This window comes from Dipodomys spectabilis, unplaced genomic scaffold, assembly GCF_019054845.1.
Source record: "Dipodomys spectabilis isolate Male_0828 unplaced genomic scaffold, ASM1905484v1 ptg000053l, whole genome shotgun sequence".
Lineage (NCBI taxonomy): Eukaryota > Metazoa > Chordata > Mammalia > Rodentia > Heteromyidae > Dipodomys > Dipodomys spectabilis.
In genome coordinates, this window is record NW_024870730.1 from 5274233 (window position 1) to 5292956 (window position 18724).

General features: G+C 33.8%; 1 non-coding gene and 1 pseudogene across 1 annotated transcript; one reads left to right on the forward strand and one right to left on the reverse strand.

Annotated features, from left to right (window-relative positions):
* Positions 1–5064: 5064 nt before the first annotated feature.
* Positions 5065–5172, reverse strand: LOC122107820. Its single transcript, XR_006147426.1, has one exon. It is a non-coding gene; the product is annotated as a U6 spliceosomal RNA (small nuclear RNA).
* A 4093-nt stretch (positions 5173–9265) lies between these two features.
* Positions 9266–10429, forward strand: LOC122107765 (annotated as a pseudogene).
* Positions 10430–18724: the final 8295 nt, after the last annotated feature.

The window sequence follows — 18724 nt, forward strand, 5'->3', positions numbered from 1 at the left end:
TGCATATTTGTATCAAAACCTTGCTTGTATCCCATAAATATGGACAATTGTCACATGTGAAACAAAAATGTTTTAGTACAGATTAAGATGACCTATAAGAAGACAACTCTTTTACTGACATTTAAAATAAAGCTTCAGTTAGGTACAGTTTACTTAATCCCGAATAGAATGATATATTCTGTTTCTGATCAGTTTGGAAGGACAGTGCTGACTACGCGAAATACTATGTGAGTATTTTGCTTGCTTTGCTGATTTTTAAGTAAATGATAAAATACTGTAGATTAATGGTACAGTATATTGATGAAAAAGCATATTATATCCACTATGCTCAATGAATAACCTATTTAAGGTATAAGACCCTAATAATACATCAACACACACACACACACAAATCCCATTTTGTATTAAATAATCAAAGCTTCTGAATGATCAAATAAAGAATATCAATTTTACCTTCTCACCAGAATTTTGGTTCATCAATCTTCTGACCTGCCTGGGGATCAAAGGGAGTAATTCTTTTAGCTTGACTAGGCATCTGTCTCTTACTATAACATATTAAGATATCAAAGTTTAATGTCACCGAAAAATTTCCACTTGATTTCCCTTTTTAAGAGTTTGGCTACACATTAATGAGTGTGTTCATAGGAGAGTGAACAAAAACTGCTGGTGATGGAAAAATGAAGGAGTTCAAGTAACACATTCTTTAAAATACACCACAAAGCAATGTTCTTAAGTAAACTTAAGGCATTGTGCCTTGGTGTAGTTGCTCACCCACAAATACTCAGGGGAGAGGAATTGAGAGGATCACAGTTTGAAGGTAGCCAGTTGAACAAGTTAGTGAGCCCTTCCTCTCAATCAGTGAGTCAGGCACGGTATCACATGGGTCACACATGGGATCCCTGCTATACAGAGAAGATTTGTTCTAAGGTCAAGCCTAGGCAAAACATGAGACCCTACTTGAAAAATGGGGAAATAGGGCTGGTGATGTGGCCCAAGTGGTAGAGCACTGCTTAAGACACATGAGACCTTGAGTTCAAAGCCCAATACCACCCCCCCAAAAAAAACAAAAAAGTACATCAGCTACATAGTGCAGATAAAAATGTTCCAGGGGCAGAATTATATTGATAAATACCAGATTTTAAATGTTTTAGTATTTTTAAAATCTTTATTTTTAAGGCTTAGTGGTCATGGTTTTATTTGCATGTTTTAGAAGACTGGGTAGATATGATAAAGGGTTAAAAATCTAAGCCCCTGGATGTGGGCTCACATTGTTATTTCCATTAATAATACAAAAATCAGGGAGAATCACTGTTGTTAAGAGCAAATGATTTGTCTTCTGGGGCTGGTCTATGATGCTAGATACCTTGTAAGGTAAGGAAATGGTTACTAGTTCCTCCAAGGTTACCAGCTAGGCTATCAGAATAAACCTAACACTGAATGTAATAATGGATTTCCTCCTTCCATTCCTGAGCATCCTCCTTTTTTCCCCTCCAAAACACGTTTACTTCCTGACATTTATTTTGAGAAGCAATACTCATGTTGTTCAGAGAATGTAGGCCTTGGGATTCCTCCCCTAAGTACACACTCCTGTAGTCAGTTTGTGTGTAAATGCACTGAGCCCTGTATATGTTATCTTGCACAACTGTATTTTAGATCTAGCTTCCACATACGAGAGACAATGTGTGCCATTTGTCTCCTATTATTTTCAGTATATATGATGTAAAAAAAAAAACCCATGTAACTTGAGGGTAGGAACAGAGGGAGAAATTAAGGGAGAATAGAGAAAGAGATGACATTGATCAAAAACATTGTACTCATAACCTGACTTATGGAATTGTAATCACTTTGTATAACTACTTAACAATAACAATGTAAAAGATAAGCTTTAAAGTAACTCTGGACATTCTGCTGAAGGAGATTGTAAATATGAAGAGAGAACTACCTTTAAATTAGAAAGTATTTTTTAACCATGAAATTGTAAGCAATAAATTACAGGCATTAAATTTTCTAAAATTCTAAGTTTTTCTTAGATACTTTTGTCTTCATTGAAACTTCAAGACTCATACCTGTAATCCTATCTACTTAGGAAGCTGAGATCTGAGTTTTGTGGTTCCATGCCAAGCAGGCAAAATCCAGGGAAATCTTATCTCCAATTACCCACCAAAAAGCCAGACGTGTAGGTATGACTTAAATGGCAGAGCTCCATCCTTGAGCAAAAAGCCAAGGGGCAGCACTCAGGTATTGAGTTCAAGCCCCAGTACACTCTCTCTCTCTCTCTCTCTCTCTCTCTCTCTCTCTCTCTCTCACACACACACACACACACACACACACACACACAAAACCAGAGACGCTTATATACTCACAATAACAAAACAAATGTAAAAGCCACATGTTATACATACATTTTATATTTCAGAAATAAAGTTTCTTTGGGAAAGAATCAAAGTAAAGTTAGATAATAAAATTAGATGTCAAATTTTCACATTGAGGCAAAAACAATATGTCTTTTGTTTATATTTCATGATATAAATGGACTTCTCACAGTGTTCAGGGTGCTATGCTAATCTGGCTCTAACATTTCATGATGCAAATTAGTGTTCACAGGAAAATGTATCTTAAATAATCATAAGTCAAAATGGTAGTACGGAATAAATAATAATAATTTTAATTTATTAGACTTCGGCTTGTCAAGTGTTAGACAATTTTTACAACTCCTTTCCATGGGTATTTTCTTCCTTTAGAAAGCCCATCTACCAAAATATCCTGACTGTTCCTCCTTCTCGTGATGGTTTCACACACTGCTAAACCTCGGGCAGACAAACAGATCCAAATAAAATTTGGTGATTAAAAAAAACAGCAACTATTATATGTTGAGAATTTCGATGGCAACTTTCAGCTGAATGTGAATTAATATGGCTAGGTTATAAATCCCCTGAAAATAAGGTTTATAATGGAAATGCTGACAGGCATTTAATGATAGGAACCATTGCTGGGACCACTGTAATAAAAGGACTTAAATGAAAAAAAAAGATTGTGTGCCTCACAAAGACATGCCCATTTCAAGGTAAAGCTCTATGCAGACTCAGTGGAAGGATGGGTGATAATATACCTCAGCAATTATGATGCCTGGGTGTTAGTAACAAAGAATATTGAAATTCAACTTCCAATCTAATTGTGAGTTTCAGAAAAAAAAAAAATCCAAAGCCGGCATTCTTCAGTTCCATTGCTCTGCACCACCATCCTCTTACAAATATATTTTATTCTGCTTTAGTACAGAGCTGAGTAGAGCTTAGTCATATACTGACCCCAGGAAAACAAGATGGGTATTTCAATAGCAATCCTTTGGAAACTTCATATGAATGAATGATTGAAGTATGTGTTGGCTAAGTAAAAGAATACTAACTACATCTTCTCAAAGACATATCTATAGTAAGATATTTCATGCTTTTGATTCTTTCAGGTCCCTATTTAGAGATGACAACAGTTCTGAGTCATCTGCATGCAGAAAGTTCACCCTCAGATTACATCCCAACAGTAAATTAGGGATTTCATTTGTTTTCTTTTTTACTTAGCAGTTAGTCACATGTTTATTAATTTTTAAAAAAATATTTTTATTGTAGGTACTGTACAGAGGGGTTACTATTACATGAGTAAGGTAATGAGTACATTTCCTATCAAGCATTGTTACCCCTCTCCTTTGTTTTTCCCCTACCATCTTTTCCCTTCCCACCTTTCTTGCCTTCTATTTTTATTTTTTGGTTTAACCTTGAGAGTTTCTGAACCAAATATTAAAAGTACTGTATTTTTTCTAATGATGACTAAAAAATAAAACAAAGTATTCAGTTGCTTTAAAACCAGACTTTAAAATCTCTTCATAAGTGGCTGTCGATCTAAACTGATCATCAGTAGATTCTTATGTCCATACACCTGTGTGCCAAGTTACTCCCAATGAACTCCATTTTGTAATTTTTCTGACAAATAACAAGTCCTTTGGTTATTTTTGGGAAAGAATCTTCCCCAGAAATAGAATAAAGGTACACTGGTGCTAGTATCTATGTATTCTTTCTTCATGCCTATAAATCCAACTCAAACTGTCAAGGTTGACAATCCAAAACGATAATCAAAACCACTTTTTACATTCCTTCTTGTAACTGCCGCAGGCAAGTTTAAAAAGATATGCTAACAAATCCCAAAGAATGGCTGGTGTTAAATATTTGATATAACCTGACATGAATACTGTAGATGGAAAAATGTAAGTCATACAGCTCTTTAATTTCTAGTCTATAGGTTACTATAATGTTTGTTTATAAACATGTATATAAGACTTCATTTTCAAGTATTTAATTGAATTAAATAGTTTAAGCAATTAGTTCTAAAATAATTTCAAGGGTGTATTATTTATTAATATTAATTATTTTTGTATATGTTTTATTGTAAAGATACTGTACAAAGGCATTACAGATACATGAGTAAGGTAATGAGTACATTTCCTATCAAGCATTGTTACCCCCTCCTTTGTTTTTCCTCTACCATCCCTTCCCTGCCTACCTCCCTGATTCCTCCAACCCCCCTTCCGAAGTTGTAAAATTCATTTTCAATATAGTGTTTTGTACATCTCATTGTTACAATGGGTCAACCTGCATCCTTATTTCAGCATTTTGTTATTTCCCTTCCACTCCCCAACTTAGAAAAATGTATATTCAAGATGCGGGACACTATAATCAAATACAATGAAAACAGGGGTTATACCATGGGGGAAGAACATACAAAAGAAACAAAAAAAATCACATAGTACAATATAAATACTTTAAAAATAGAAGCAAGAAGATAAAACCACTTGTGTCCCTATGTTGATGTTTATTTTTCTTAGCATCATCTTATATGGTCATATGTACATACTTTTGACCTTTTTTGCTTGTCTTAGACATATACTAGTTATTGCAAATAAGGGAAACCATGGGACCTATGCTTCTTTGGGCCTGGCTTACTTCACTCAATATAATTTTTCCAAGTCCTTCCATTTCCTAACAAATGGGGCAGTGCCATTCTTTCTGATGGAAGCATAAAAATATGGAATGTTTCATGAATTTGCTGGTCATCCTTGTGCAGGGGCCATGCTAATCTTCTCTGTATCATTCCAATTTTAGTTATTTGTGCTGCCAAAGTGAGCACAGTAATATTAATTATTTTTAATTTATAGAAGATGGGCAATAAAACAAAACAACAAACTTAACAAAAAGATTGCTCTTGGATAAGTTAGTTTATTTTAATACTCTAATACCAAAAGAAGTATATCAAAACTTTCCCAGTATAATTATTTAGAAAAAAAATTGGTATGAGAACTTGCTAGGCAGGTACTCTATCTGTTAAGTCACAGCTTCTGCCCTTGCTCAGTTATTTTTTTTTTTTTTTTGGGTCTGGTTGTGGGCCTGAACTCTAAGCCTGGGCACTGCTCCTCAGCTCTTCAGCTCAAGGCTAGCGCTCTACCACTTGAGCCACAGCGCCACTTCCGGCTTTTTTCTTATGTAGTGCTGAGGAATCCAACCCAGGGCCTCGAGCATGCAAGGCAAGTGCTCTACCACTGAGCCACCTTCCCAGCCCCTGCTCAGTTATTTTTTTAAGTAGCTTCTTACTCTTTGCCTAAGATGAAGCCTCCAGCTAGATCCTGCTACTCCTCTCTTGTAGCTGGGATCACACTCCTACACTGGTATTCCTGAGTAATTATAATAATTTAAATCTGATATTTGACACTATATAAATGTTAATCTACATTTTCTATTTCAGGTAATTCCTCTTTTTTCATCACACTAAATATAAGAAAAGTAAAGTAATGCCTAGTAAATTCTTGCAAAGTAGCTTAATACTACTATAAATATGATAACAAACGTGCGCATCACTCTCCAAATCAACCCTCTTTCCACATCTAATCTGTTGCCAACAGCAGAAGTGACACTTACAGGTAGATTGCCAGACTTGAGCAAAGAAAGTCAGGGACCATGCCCAGGCTTTGAGTTCAAACCCCAGGACTGGCATAAATAAATAAATAAAGTGACACATATGACTTTGAGCCTTTCAAGAATTATTTTTCATTTAAAGGTTTGAGTGTACATGAATAATTAAAGAGGACACAGGGTTCACAAGCAAAAGTAGGAGAAGCAAGAAGGAGAGAAGTCCAAGCAACTGAGTCCCGGCTCTGCTTTGAACATTCCATTACAATGTGTAACATTTCCCACAACTGTCAATGGGGAACAGGGAGGCCTCACTGACTGACTTCAATCTCTGCCTTGTGGAGTGTTTCCCAGGAGAATTCATTTATCTCAACCCCTATTTTGAGTTTAAGGGTGGACAATAAGATGGTGCTGGTGAACCTTCAAACAGAGATAGAGATTGAGACAAATGCAGAAAAAAGCTGTCAGCATGAGTAACCTTTAAAGACATAGAATGATATCAACACTTTTTGTACCACCAGCATTTTAAATTTTATGAGAGATATTAAGAGCAAAGGAGAGGATGGAGTCACTTTTTCCCTCTTTGCAGATTAGATGATCCTATATTCGAAGAACCGTAAAGATTCCACACCCAAACTCTTAGAATAATAAATATCTTTGGTAATATACTGGGATACTAAAATCAGCATGCAAATAATAGTTTGTTCTATTTCCCAACAATGAACAGGCTAAGAAGGAAATTAGAAAAATTCTATTCATTACCACCTCAGGAAAACACTATATCTAGGAATAAACTTAACCAAATAGATAAATTCATAGAGAAATTTTGAAGAAAGAAATTAAGGAAATCATTTAAGTTGAAAAGGCTTTCCTTGAGCATGGACTGGCAGAATTAATATTATGAAAATGGCTATAATTCCAAAAAAGCAATCTACAAATTTAATAATCACAAAAAATTGTTATGTCATTCTTCACAGAGAGAGAAGCAAATCAATTCCCACAATTCATAGAGAGGCACAAAAGATCCTCGTTAGCCAAAGTAATTCTGAGCAAAATTAAAGCAATTCTGGAGATATCACAATATTAGATTCAAATTATACTACAGAACCATAGTAATAAAAGCAGCATGGTCCTCACATGTGCACAGACAAAAAGACAAATGGAATAGATTAGAAGATCCCAAAATAAATTCTTATCTCCCACCCCACATTAATATTAATTTAAAATGCAACAAAGAATCTTAGTGTAATGTCTAAAGCTTTGGAACTACTTACAATAAAAGAGAAAATACTAGAAAATGTTGGCATAAGAACTAAATTCCTGAATAGAACTCCAGCAGTTCAGTAAATGGGAGCACAGATTGACAAATGGGATTGCATAAAGCTAAAGCGATTCAGCACAGTAAAGGAAATAGACACAAGGCTGAAAAGACAGCCTATAGAACGGGAGAAAATCTCTGCCAGCTATACATCTGATGTGGATCTAATAACCAGAATAGAAAGAGAGCTAAAACATAACAAAACAACAAAAAACTAAACTCACAAAGAATCAACAACTCAATTATTAAATGGCTAAAAGGAATGCAACCGATACTTCTCAAGGGAAATGGTAAATAAGTAGGTGAAGAAATGTTCAAGAAACACAGCCATATAAAAGTGAGAATAAAAAAGAAACAACATTTAGTTTCATCTTCCTATAGTCATAATGATGAGTATCTAGAAGAAAATAACAACAAATGTTTGCAAGGACATAAAGGATATAGAGTACGAGAAAAAATAAAATGACCATGTACACTATTACTAGGGTTGAAAACCAGTAGAATCATTATGGAAATCACTACGACAGTTTCTAATTTAAAAAAAAAACACTAAAAATAACAGTACCATAAAAACGAATGATAATCTATTTGTCTGCTCTAATTTTATTGTGAAATTTGACCTAGAAAATTTTGTTGGTGTTTTTCCCAGAGATGCAGCTTTGCCGTTGAATAATGCCTTGAGATTGCAAAGTCCATACGATTACTATGGTGTAATTTTCTTGCACTTGCACATAGAATGAAGCCTCATGGTTCATACTGAAAGAGAAATGCAAGGAATCGGCAGAACACGTCATTCCATGAAGCTCCTACAGCCGAGTAGGACAGATGGCGACAGGTAAAACTGAGATCCTGAAGAAACATGAGGGAATGTGTCAAGATTCAATATATTTTTTAAAAGTCTGTTGTTTTCTTGCCACTGAAAACACTGATCTCAATGATTTCTGAAAAGAGATAGCAGGGATCTTATCAAGTGTCTAAAACAGGGTGATGTGTAATTCAAGTTTGGAGTTATGCATTTGTCTATCAAGACATGTGTCATAACCTCCCAAATGACAAGGCTACCGTTTAGGGGTCATAGCTGCAAGCCCCAAAAAAGAATGACAGTAGCAAACAAGCAAACCAAATCTAAAGGAGACTGTTTTGGAGTCAAGGGCTTAAAGAAAGACATGAGTGGAATTGGATTTAAAAAATAAAAGTTACCTGTGTCTTAAATCTGAGCAGTAGGTTATTCCACATATTTGAATAAAAACTGGAAGAATAGCAGCCCTGGTAGTCATTTGCAGATGAAGTGCAAGTGGACTTCCCTCCCAGCTTCTTGTAAGATTGGATTTTACAAAGCCAATAAGCAGGGAACACAGATTGAGGTGTTTATAACTCAGGGATGAGTATAGTTGATCTCCGCCGATGAATACAGATTTGTCAGCCCAGACTTCTATGGCAAAATTTTGTTTCTGAGCCAAGTTAACCAATACTATTATGGCCAAATTGTTACCCATTACTTCTGGCTCTTACCTGTTTTTGAGACACATTTGCTATTCACTCATATTCTCCTGTTTAACAGGCTCTTCTCTTCAGACATGTCTCTTTTCCCTGGGCATGCCATACCAATTGCATTCCCTTAGCACATGGCATACTCTAGTCATCTTTCCATACTGCTAATAGGTTTCGTTAACAGAAATTCCTACTTTCCTTTACTCTGTACATTTCCTCATTTTCTAAACTGGGATACATAGTAATCACTTTCAGATACCTAGGCGGTGAAAAGCAACTTTACCAAATTGGAAATTAGTCTTTTAAACGGATAGGTAAAATTCCTAATGAAGGAAATTCACAAGTCATAAGTGAACAGCTCTATGGATTTTGAAAATGGATATGCTCACAAAGCATTTAGTCCTATAAAAACCCAGAGTATGACAGTGCTTGTGCTCTCCCGGGACGCACGGAGCCTGAGCCTCCCCGCCTGCGGGGGTTCAGCCGGCGCCAGCGCTCCCTGGCCTTGATGTCTACCACCACCAAAGGGGAGTTCGAGGAGCTGGGTGCTCAGTCCCACTGGCAGCAGCTATACTGGGAAATTCGAAATGAGTCTCATGACTATCCTCATAGAGTGGCCAAGTTTCCAGAAAACAGAGATCGAAACAGATCCGAGACGTAAGCCCATATGATCATAGTCGTGTTAAACTGCAAAATACTGAAAATGATTCTATTAATGCCAGCTTAACTGACACAGAAGAGGCACGAAGGAGTTATATCTTTACACAGGATGCACTTCCTCACACATGTTGTCACTTCTGGCTCATGGTTTGGCAGCAGAAGACCAAAGCAGTTGTCATGCTAAACCGAATTGTGGAGAAAGAAACTGTTAAATGTGCCCAATATTGGCCAATAGATGACCGAGAGATGCTGTTTGAAGAAACTGGATTTAGTGTGAAGCTCCTGTCTGAAGATGTGAAGTCATACTATACAGTACATCTACTACAATTAGAAAATAACGGATAGTGGTGAATCCAGAACAATATCTCACTTTCATTATACTACCTGGCCAGATTTTGGAGTAGGTGAATCACCAGCTTCATTTCTCACTTTCTTGATTACAGTGAGAGAATATGGCTCCTTGAACCCTGACCACGGGCCTGTGGTGATCCACTGTAGTGCAGGCATAGGGCGCTCTGGCACCTTCTCTCTGGTAGACACATGTCTTGTTCTGATGGAAAAAGGAGATGATATTAACATTAAACAAGTGTTACTGAATGTGAGAAAATACCGAATGGGACTTATTCAGACACCAGATCAACTCAGATTCTCTTATATGGCCATTATAGAAGGAGCAAAGTGTATAGAGGGAGATTCAAATATACAGAAACGGTGGAAAGAACTTTCTAAAGAAGACTTAAGTCCTGCTTTCGATCATTCACCGAACAAAATAATCATTGAAAAGTATAATGGGAACAGACTAGGTCTAGAAGAAGAGAAACTGACAGGTGACCGGTGTACAGGATTTTCCTCTGAAATGCAAGATACCGTGGAGGAAAACAGCGGGAGTGTTCTACGGAAACGTATTCGAGAGGACCGAAAGGCTACCACAGCTCAGAAGATGCAGAAGATGAAACAGAGGCTCAATGAGACTGAACGAAAAAGAAAAAGGCCAAGATTGACAGACACCTAAGCATTCATGACTTGAGAATATTCTGCAGCTATAAATTTTGAACCTTTGATGTACAAAGCAAGACCTGAAGCCCACTCCGGAAACTAAAGTGAGGCTTGCCAAACCCGTAGATTGCCTTACAGTTGTCTGTTTACAAAGTAAACTTAACATCCAGGGAATGAAGAGCAGCCACCAGCAGAAGACTGCAGAACTCTTTCATTTGATATATTGTTAAGTGTTTTTTTAAATGTGTGTATGAAATGTAGAAAGATGTAAAAGAAATAAATTAGAAGAGAATACTTTGTATTGTACTGCCATTCCTACTGTATTTTTAAACTTTTTGGCAGCATTAAATATTTTTATTATATAGACAAAAAAACCCAGAGTGTGTGTTCCTATAGCATAGTAAAATAACACAGTATGTTTTAGTTGTTTGACTTCTTTCATGCAGTAAAATTTTTATAAAATTTATTCATATTGTATTAGAAGTTTGATACATTGTATTGCTGATTAGTATTCCTTTGTATAGTGTGCAACTAATTTATTCATTCTTAATGAACATATGCGTTGTTTGCAGCATTTGGCTTTTATGAATAAAAATGCCAAATCATTCATTTAAAAGTTTTTTTATAGACATATGTTTCTATGTCCACCTAAGAGTGGAGACTAGGTCATATGGTAGGTATAAATTTAACTTTGTAAGAAACTGCTATTAGTTTATTAGAATTTCAAAGCTAACATTGAATTTTCACAAAAGTAATGGTGGAATACTACTGCTAAACTTACTATATGAGGCCAATGTTACTCAAAACTGACAAAGAAATCTAAGGAAAATGAAAGACTAATATCCCCAATGAATAAACATGTAAAAATTCCAAGCAAAATGTTAGGACTTTTTCCTAAAGGATTTTTTTCCCCTAAAGGATCTGTATCATTGTATCATCATGTAAGTATTCTATTTGGTTCAGTTACTCATTGTTATTTGGTATTTTTTTTAATTTTAGAAATTTCAGTAGTTCCACAGGTACTCATAATGGCTATAATTTGTATTTTCCAAATATATTATTCCAAATGAGTAAGTTATTCTTACTCATTTTCTTCTTATGGTAATTCCTAGTACAGAGTAAGAAATATTTGTCTACCTCTACTTTTCCAAGATAATCTTTATTTGCCTTGAGAGTCACAAGCTGAGCTTTGGCATTTAGGTTATAATACCTCTTGAATAAATTTCATGTTTGGTGTTGGGTAGAGTTCAATCTTCCTGTCTTTCCATATGGATATTCAGTTGATCTAGCTCCATTTGTTGAAAAGATTTTCCTTACTGATTTGCTTGGATGCTTTTGTGGAAATTCAATTGTACTGTATAAATGTAGGTCTATTTCTGCAATCTCTTGCCTAGTCTATTGATGCAATTATCTACCATTAAAGAAAATCTAAACTCTCTTAATTATGATAGCTTTATTATAATCCTTGATGTTGAATATTATGTCTTCTTCCTATCTTTTTTCCCCAAGAATTTTTGGCTATGCTAAGTATTTTGCATTTCCAAATAAAATTTGAATCAACTTTTTATATTTCTTCAAGAAAGGCCTGTTTTGATTTGCATGGGGATTTTGTTCAATGTATATATGAACTGGAAGGGGGTAAAGAATTCGCATCTAACAGTTTTGAACTCTGTAATCTATAGCTACAATGTACTTTTCCATTGGCTAAGATTTTTGTTAATTTAATAGAAAAAATAGCAGTGTTTTGTTGCTTCAGTGGAGTCTTTTGTTATATGTGTTACTGTTTTATGTTGTACAGAGGATCCATTCTTAAACGTATATTTTCTAGTTGTAAGCTGTTAGTATATGAATCTTGTAACCTGCAACTCTGCTAAATTCACCTACTAGTTGTAGCAGTTGTCTAAAAAAATTCCTTGTGATTTTTTATGTAAACAATTATGTTATCTACCAGGAGAGACAGATTTGAATTTTCCTTTCCAATTTTTGTTTACTTTTTTTTTCTTGCTTCATTGGCATGACATGGAATAGTACTGGTAAAAGCAGACATGTTGGCCTTATTACCAGTGTAGAGGAAGTCACTCAGTAATCCACCATTCTACATGGTATCATCTATAGGTACTTTGAGGAAGCCCTTGTAAGACTGACAACATATTCTCTGCCTCAATTAAGAGGTTTCTAAGCTATTTTTCCTTTTCTGTTAATATAAACTATTATAATAATTGATTTTCAAAGGCTAACACAACACTGCATTCCTTGAAGAAATCCCATTTGCTCAGTATATATTATCCTCTTTTTATATATTGCTGGCTTCATTTTGCAGACATTTTGTTAGGAATTTTTACATGTTTATTCATGGGGGATATTAGTCTTTCATTTTCCTTAGATTTCTTTGTCAGTTTTGAGTAACGTTGGCCTCATAAAATAAGCTTAGCAGTAGTATTCCATCATTACTTTTGGGAAAATTCAGTGTTAGATTTGTAATTCTAACTTTCTTAGTAAAAGATGAATTAGGCCTTTGATTTTTCTAAAAAAGCTTTTATTTTGATAATAAATTTTCCTTTTTACTAGATATGTAGGCTGGTCAGAATTTCTATTCCATCTTACGTTAGTTTCTTGAAGGTGTGAATCTTCGAGGATTCACTTCTTTCATCTAAGTTGTCAAATTTATTTATTAGAGCTATTAAAATATTCTCTTATTATTCTATGTGTAAAAATCAGTAGTGACATTCTCTTTTTAAATTATATTAGCAATTTGGATTTCTTGTTTTTTTCTTCGTCAGACTTCCTAATAATTTTAACATTTTTGAAGAATTATATTTTTATTTTATTTCATTAATGTTCCTTATTTTATTTTTGCAGTTTAGTATTATCTATATTGAGCACATTTGGAATTAATTTGTTAATTTTTAAGCAATATGATAAAAAAAATCTATGTCATTTATTCTTAACATGTAATCTTGTACATAAATATATAAATCTACAAACCTTTTTCTAAGCACTTATTTAGATACTTCCTTAAAAGTTAATATATGGTATTTCAACATCTATCTATCTATCTATCTACCTATTTATCATATATCTGCTGATAGATATAGATAAATATATTCTTATTTAGTTTGTGATTTGTAACACGTGGATTATTTAGAAGTAACCTCTCTTTCATCCAAGTATATGTAGATTTCTAAATATTTCTTATTCATTTTTAATTTAAATTTGTTATAGCTAGACAGTTTGCTAGCTTGTGGTCTATCTTGGTACATTTTTCATATTTACTTAAAAGTACACGTATTCTTTAGCTGTTGTGAAAGCTTTCTGTAAGGACCAATTGGGTCAAGACATGGTAAACAAGATGGTATGTTTCATGAATTCCTTTAGCACATAGGCAGTAGATACAAAACCAAAGCAACCCAAAATTTTCTTTCTTGCATTTCCAATTTTTCAAGTATTACAGTTCTTTGCTTTATATTATCCACTATCTGAATAATAATTTAATATTTTTTGTTCATGATTTTGCTTTGCTTTTGTTTTTGTCAGCGTGACTATAACTTCACTACTTGTTATTCACCACAGCCAAAGGTGGAAGTCTTTATGTTACTTCTGGATATCTAATCTTTTCTGTTCATGCAGATTTTAGTAAGACACCAAGTTTTAATAATAAAAATATAGAAAAAATAAAAATTTTAAATGTGAGAGAAATACATAAATAATCAATGGTATGAGTGGCAGCAACTTAAAAGTTTCACTTGGGTTACTGTGTGGCTAAGCTGGGCTTTCTAATGAGCACTTTTCAACTCCATGGAAATTCATAACGCTACTTCTGTTTTTTTTTTTTTTTTTAAATTTAGTCCACCCGTTATTTAATTCATTAATAGTAGCATATGGCTGATGCCTGTAATTCTAACTACTTAGGTAGGAAGTGATGACTGGGGGAATCATAGTTCAAAATCAGCCCTCAATGACAAAAAACCCCAATGAGGTGATACAAGTGTCTTTTTTAAATTTATTTTATTTTATATATATATTTTATTTATATATTATTATTGTGAAAATACTGTACAGAGAGGTTACAATTACATGGACAAGATAATGAGTACATTTCTTATCAAGCATTGTAGCCTCCTCCTTTGTTTCCCTTCCAATCCCTTCCCATCCTCCCCACTTCCCCTGCTCCTCCCCCCCACCAAAATTGTAAAGTTCGCTTTCGACATAAGGACTTGTACATCTCATTGTTGAAATGGGTCCACCTGTATCCCTATTTAAACGATTTGTTTTCCCCTTCCCCTCCACAAATTATACCGACATCAAATACAGTGAAAGCAGGGGTTATACTGTGGGGGAGGGACATACAAAGCAACAAAGAAATCATCTTATAAATGCGTTAAAAACAATCGCATGAAAGAAAAAAAATTTTGAGTAAATATCTTAAGGTTCATTTCCCTAACATCACTTTATCTGACCTTTTCTGCTTGACTCAGACATATACTAGATATTGCAAATAAGAGAAACCATGGGACCTATGTTTCTTTGGGCCTGGTTTACTTCGTTTAGTATAATTTTTTCCAAGCCTTTCCATTTCCTAACAAATGGGGCAATGTCATTCTTTCTGATGGAGGCATAGAATTCCATTGCGTATATATGCCACATTTTCTTGATCCATTCATCTATTGAGGGGCATCTGGGTTGGTTCCATATCCTAGCTATAGTAAATAGTGCTGCAATAAATATAGTCATGCTATACAAGTGTCTTTTAAGCAATGCAGAATAGGAGTCCAGGTGAGCCTGGCATAAATGTGAATAACAACTGAAACTAAAAAGGTTTAGAGATGAAATTTAAGTGGTAGAGTGCCTACACAGCAAACATAAGATCCTGAGTTTAAACCCTAGCACCACTAAATAAACAAACAAATAAACTAGTGATTTGTATAGTATTAATTAATTATATTTTCGTTGTATTGGCATATATTAATTTAAATTAAACTGTCAAGCAATGTACCCTCACTACTTAAGAATTAATTAATTTTCCACACCTGATTTTGAAGTAATCAATTGATTCAATGTCTATTTGCTCTACTCATGTTCAGAGTGCTGATCAAATATATTAGTGAACAATAACCAAAACTCTAGATTTTTTATTTTAATGTAAACAGAGGGAAAGAGATAATAGGAAGCTACTTAAATAATCTATTAAATGATAAAATGTTGAGCCTCCAACTGATAGAATACTAGCCATGAGCAAAAATTCATGGACAGTGCTCAGGCCCTGAATTTGCAACCCAAAACTAGAGCATAAGCACAAACAAACAACAATAACAACAAGTCTAGTTGGGCCACACTATTAAACAATGTGGTTTAGAATCTTTGAGAATATAATGTATGGGTCTCTCTGTGGATTTTTTCTTCCATGGATTTTTTTTGGGGGGGGGAGGGGAGATAGTGGGTCCTGAACTCTGGGCCAGGGCACTGTTCCTCAGCTCTTCAGCTCAAGGCTAGCGCTCTACCACTTGAACCACAGCACCGTTTCTGGCTTTTTTTCTGCTTATATGGTGCTGAGGAATAGAACCCAGGGTCTCATTGCATGCAAGGCAAGCACTCTACCACTGAGCTACCTTCCTAGCCAATGGATGGTTTTATTCTTGTTCTTCTTGTCTGAGTTAATGTTTGTGTGCAATCTTTAGTCATGTAAGTTTCCTTCTATAATTGTATTCCCTTTCAAGAATTTTATTGGCTGTAATTTTTTCACTCCAGATAATATCACTATCACAAAATGTCCTGAAAATCCTTTGATAATAATTAGCTTTGAATTAGGTATGATCCATTTTTTTTAATTCACATCTTTCAATTATTCACTACAATAACTTGGGAAGTATTTCCTTTCGTGTAAGTGTTTATCTGTTGCTCACGTAGTATGGTATTGCTTTCCTCTTAGAGATACAGCTCTACCTAATTTCCAAATAAACTTTTTTTTGTTTAGTAGAGAATCCTCTAGTTTCAACTGCATTGGAGGAAGTGAGAGATTCACTTTTCATCTTTTAGCTGGAAAAATATTTTTTGTACATTAATAACAGTTTTTTATTTTCATGTTAATATATCCATGGTTTGATGCCCAGGTTATTGTAAGTAATGCTGCAACTAACCTCGCAGATCAGATATCTTTATATAATCACTATTTAATTTCCTTTGAGCATGTGCATAAAAGTGTGGTTAGTGGGTCAACTGTTGAGTATATTTTAATTTCTTTACTGCCTTCCTGATGCTTTCCATAATGGCTGCACCAATCCACATCTTCATCAACAATGTACCAGTGCTTTTTATTCTCATAAATAATAATGGAGGCTGGTGTTTAAATAGATTAAAAGTTATCATAATTATATTTCTACTCTAGCATTTTATGGTTTGCACTTAGTCAGGAATGAATATTAAATAGATTAAATTATGTCAGATATCTTTCCAACATATAGTAAGATCTTTACCTTGTAATTGTTGGCAAACTTTTATAAAATGTATTTTGAATATTTTAACCAGTAATAATGCTTTTAATATATAGGTTTGTGACGACTGGCATAGAATTTGGACACAATTTTTAGTTATAATACAAAATATGTAAGTTATTTTTGTGATCCTCATATGTCTATGATGTCCTTGTGATGATTTCCATTATATTTACAATAAAAGAGAGTTATTTCAACATTTGAAAAACTGAAGAAGCTTAGTACATTGTTTTAGAGGTATTTGAATTTTATTTTACTATTTGAGATTGTGTGTGTGTGTGTGTGTGTGTGCCAATTCTGGGGCTTGACCTTAGGGTCAGGACATTGCTTTTTCACTATTCACTACCATGTGAGCTACATGATCTACTTTCATCTTTTTGCTGGTTAATTTGAGATAAGAGTCTCAAAGGTTTTTCTGTTTGGGTAGGCTTTGAACCAAAATCTTCAGATCTCAGTCTCCTGAGTAGCTAGGTGTGAGCCACAGGCGTCACTAAGATTCTTTGTAAGAAATATGAACAGTATGTAGTTTTAAAAAAATCTGCCCATTAAACATGGTTTTCATATTATTTAGAAAATATATACTTTGATTTATAAATTTTTAAACCTATTACTTATTTTTAAACAAAAATTTGGATTAAAAATTGTGTAAAGTTTCATTGTACTTTGCCTTTAATAAACAGACTTTTAAATTTGCCAAGTTAACACATTTTTAGCTTTGTAATTTTTGTGCCCTTCATTACATTCTAAATATATATTTGTCTTGTCTTTTACTTGTTTTGTAATGCTCAAGGTTTAAATTATTCATTTCCTTATTTTATTTGATAAAATATTCCAAGTCACGGCTTTTCATTTTAGTAGGTTTTGGCGATATTCCATAAGTTTTAATGAGTAGTATTTCTATTTCTGGGTTTAAAAGAGATTTGGATTATATTTTTTCTTCCTAAGTTTCATAAGAGAAGATTTCAAATAATGTTATTAGTGTTTTGCTTAAATTTTTGTATATTTTCTTCGGGTTTAAGACTCAGCAGAATTTAAGATTCTATGCTTGCCCAAATCAATTTTGCTAATATTTTGTTATTTCATAGCCATTTTTTGTTGTTTGATCACATGTCTGAAATGCCAGCATTCAGGGCTGAGATAAAAGAACCATGAATTTCAAGACATTTCTGCATGATGTAGTGAGTTTAAGGTTAGATTGAGTTACACATAGATCATATCTCTGAAAAAACATTAATGTGTATGTCTGGGTATGTATTTTGTATATGAAAATAATCTTGTGTTATATTAATATCATTTTAAGATGCTCAGATCTTTTAAATTTTTTTCTTACTTAATCACAAAGTAGCAGTCTCAACCCTTCTGTATGGTATTTTCACAATTAAAAAACGCATAGTCTTAATATAATATTGCGAGGCCTAATATATGTTCCTAAACAAAAAATTAATCAAATTAGACCACAATGAAATTTCCTATTTTACAAGATAAAATATATGAAATTCCTAATATATTAAATCCTTGTTGTTTCATTTTAGCATTGCTGTTTCCACTTAACTTTTATCTTATGTTAATATTAATTACTTTATGCATTTATAGTTATGTAGCAATTTAAATTTTGTATTTAATTTAGTTTATATTCATTTAGATATTCAATATCTCATAAAATTGATTGTTTTATTTTGTTTTCCACTCCAAAATTTTACTTATCAGTAAGTCTTGACATATTATCAAGACTGATGTATTTGGTCTTATGTGTGTTTAATCTGAGTTCTTGTAATCTACTGTTTTATAATTACAAATTCTGCATTTCTTTTTTCTATTTATAA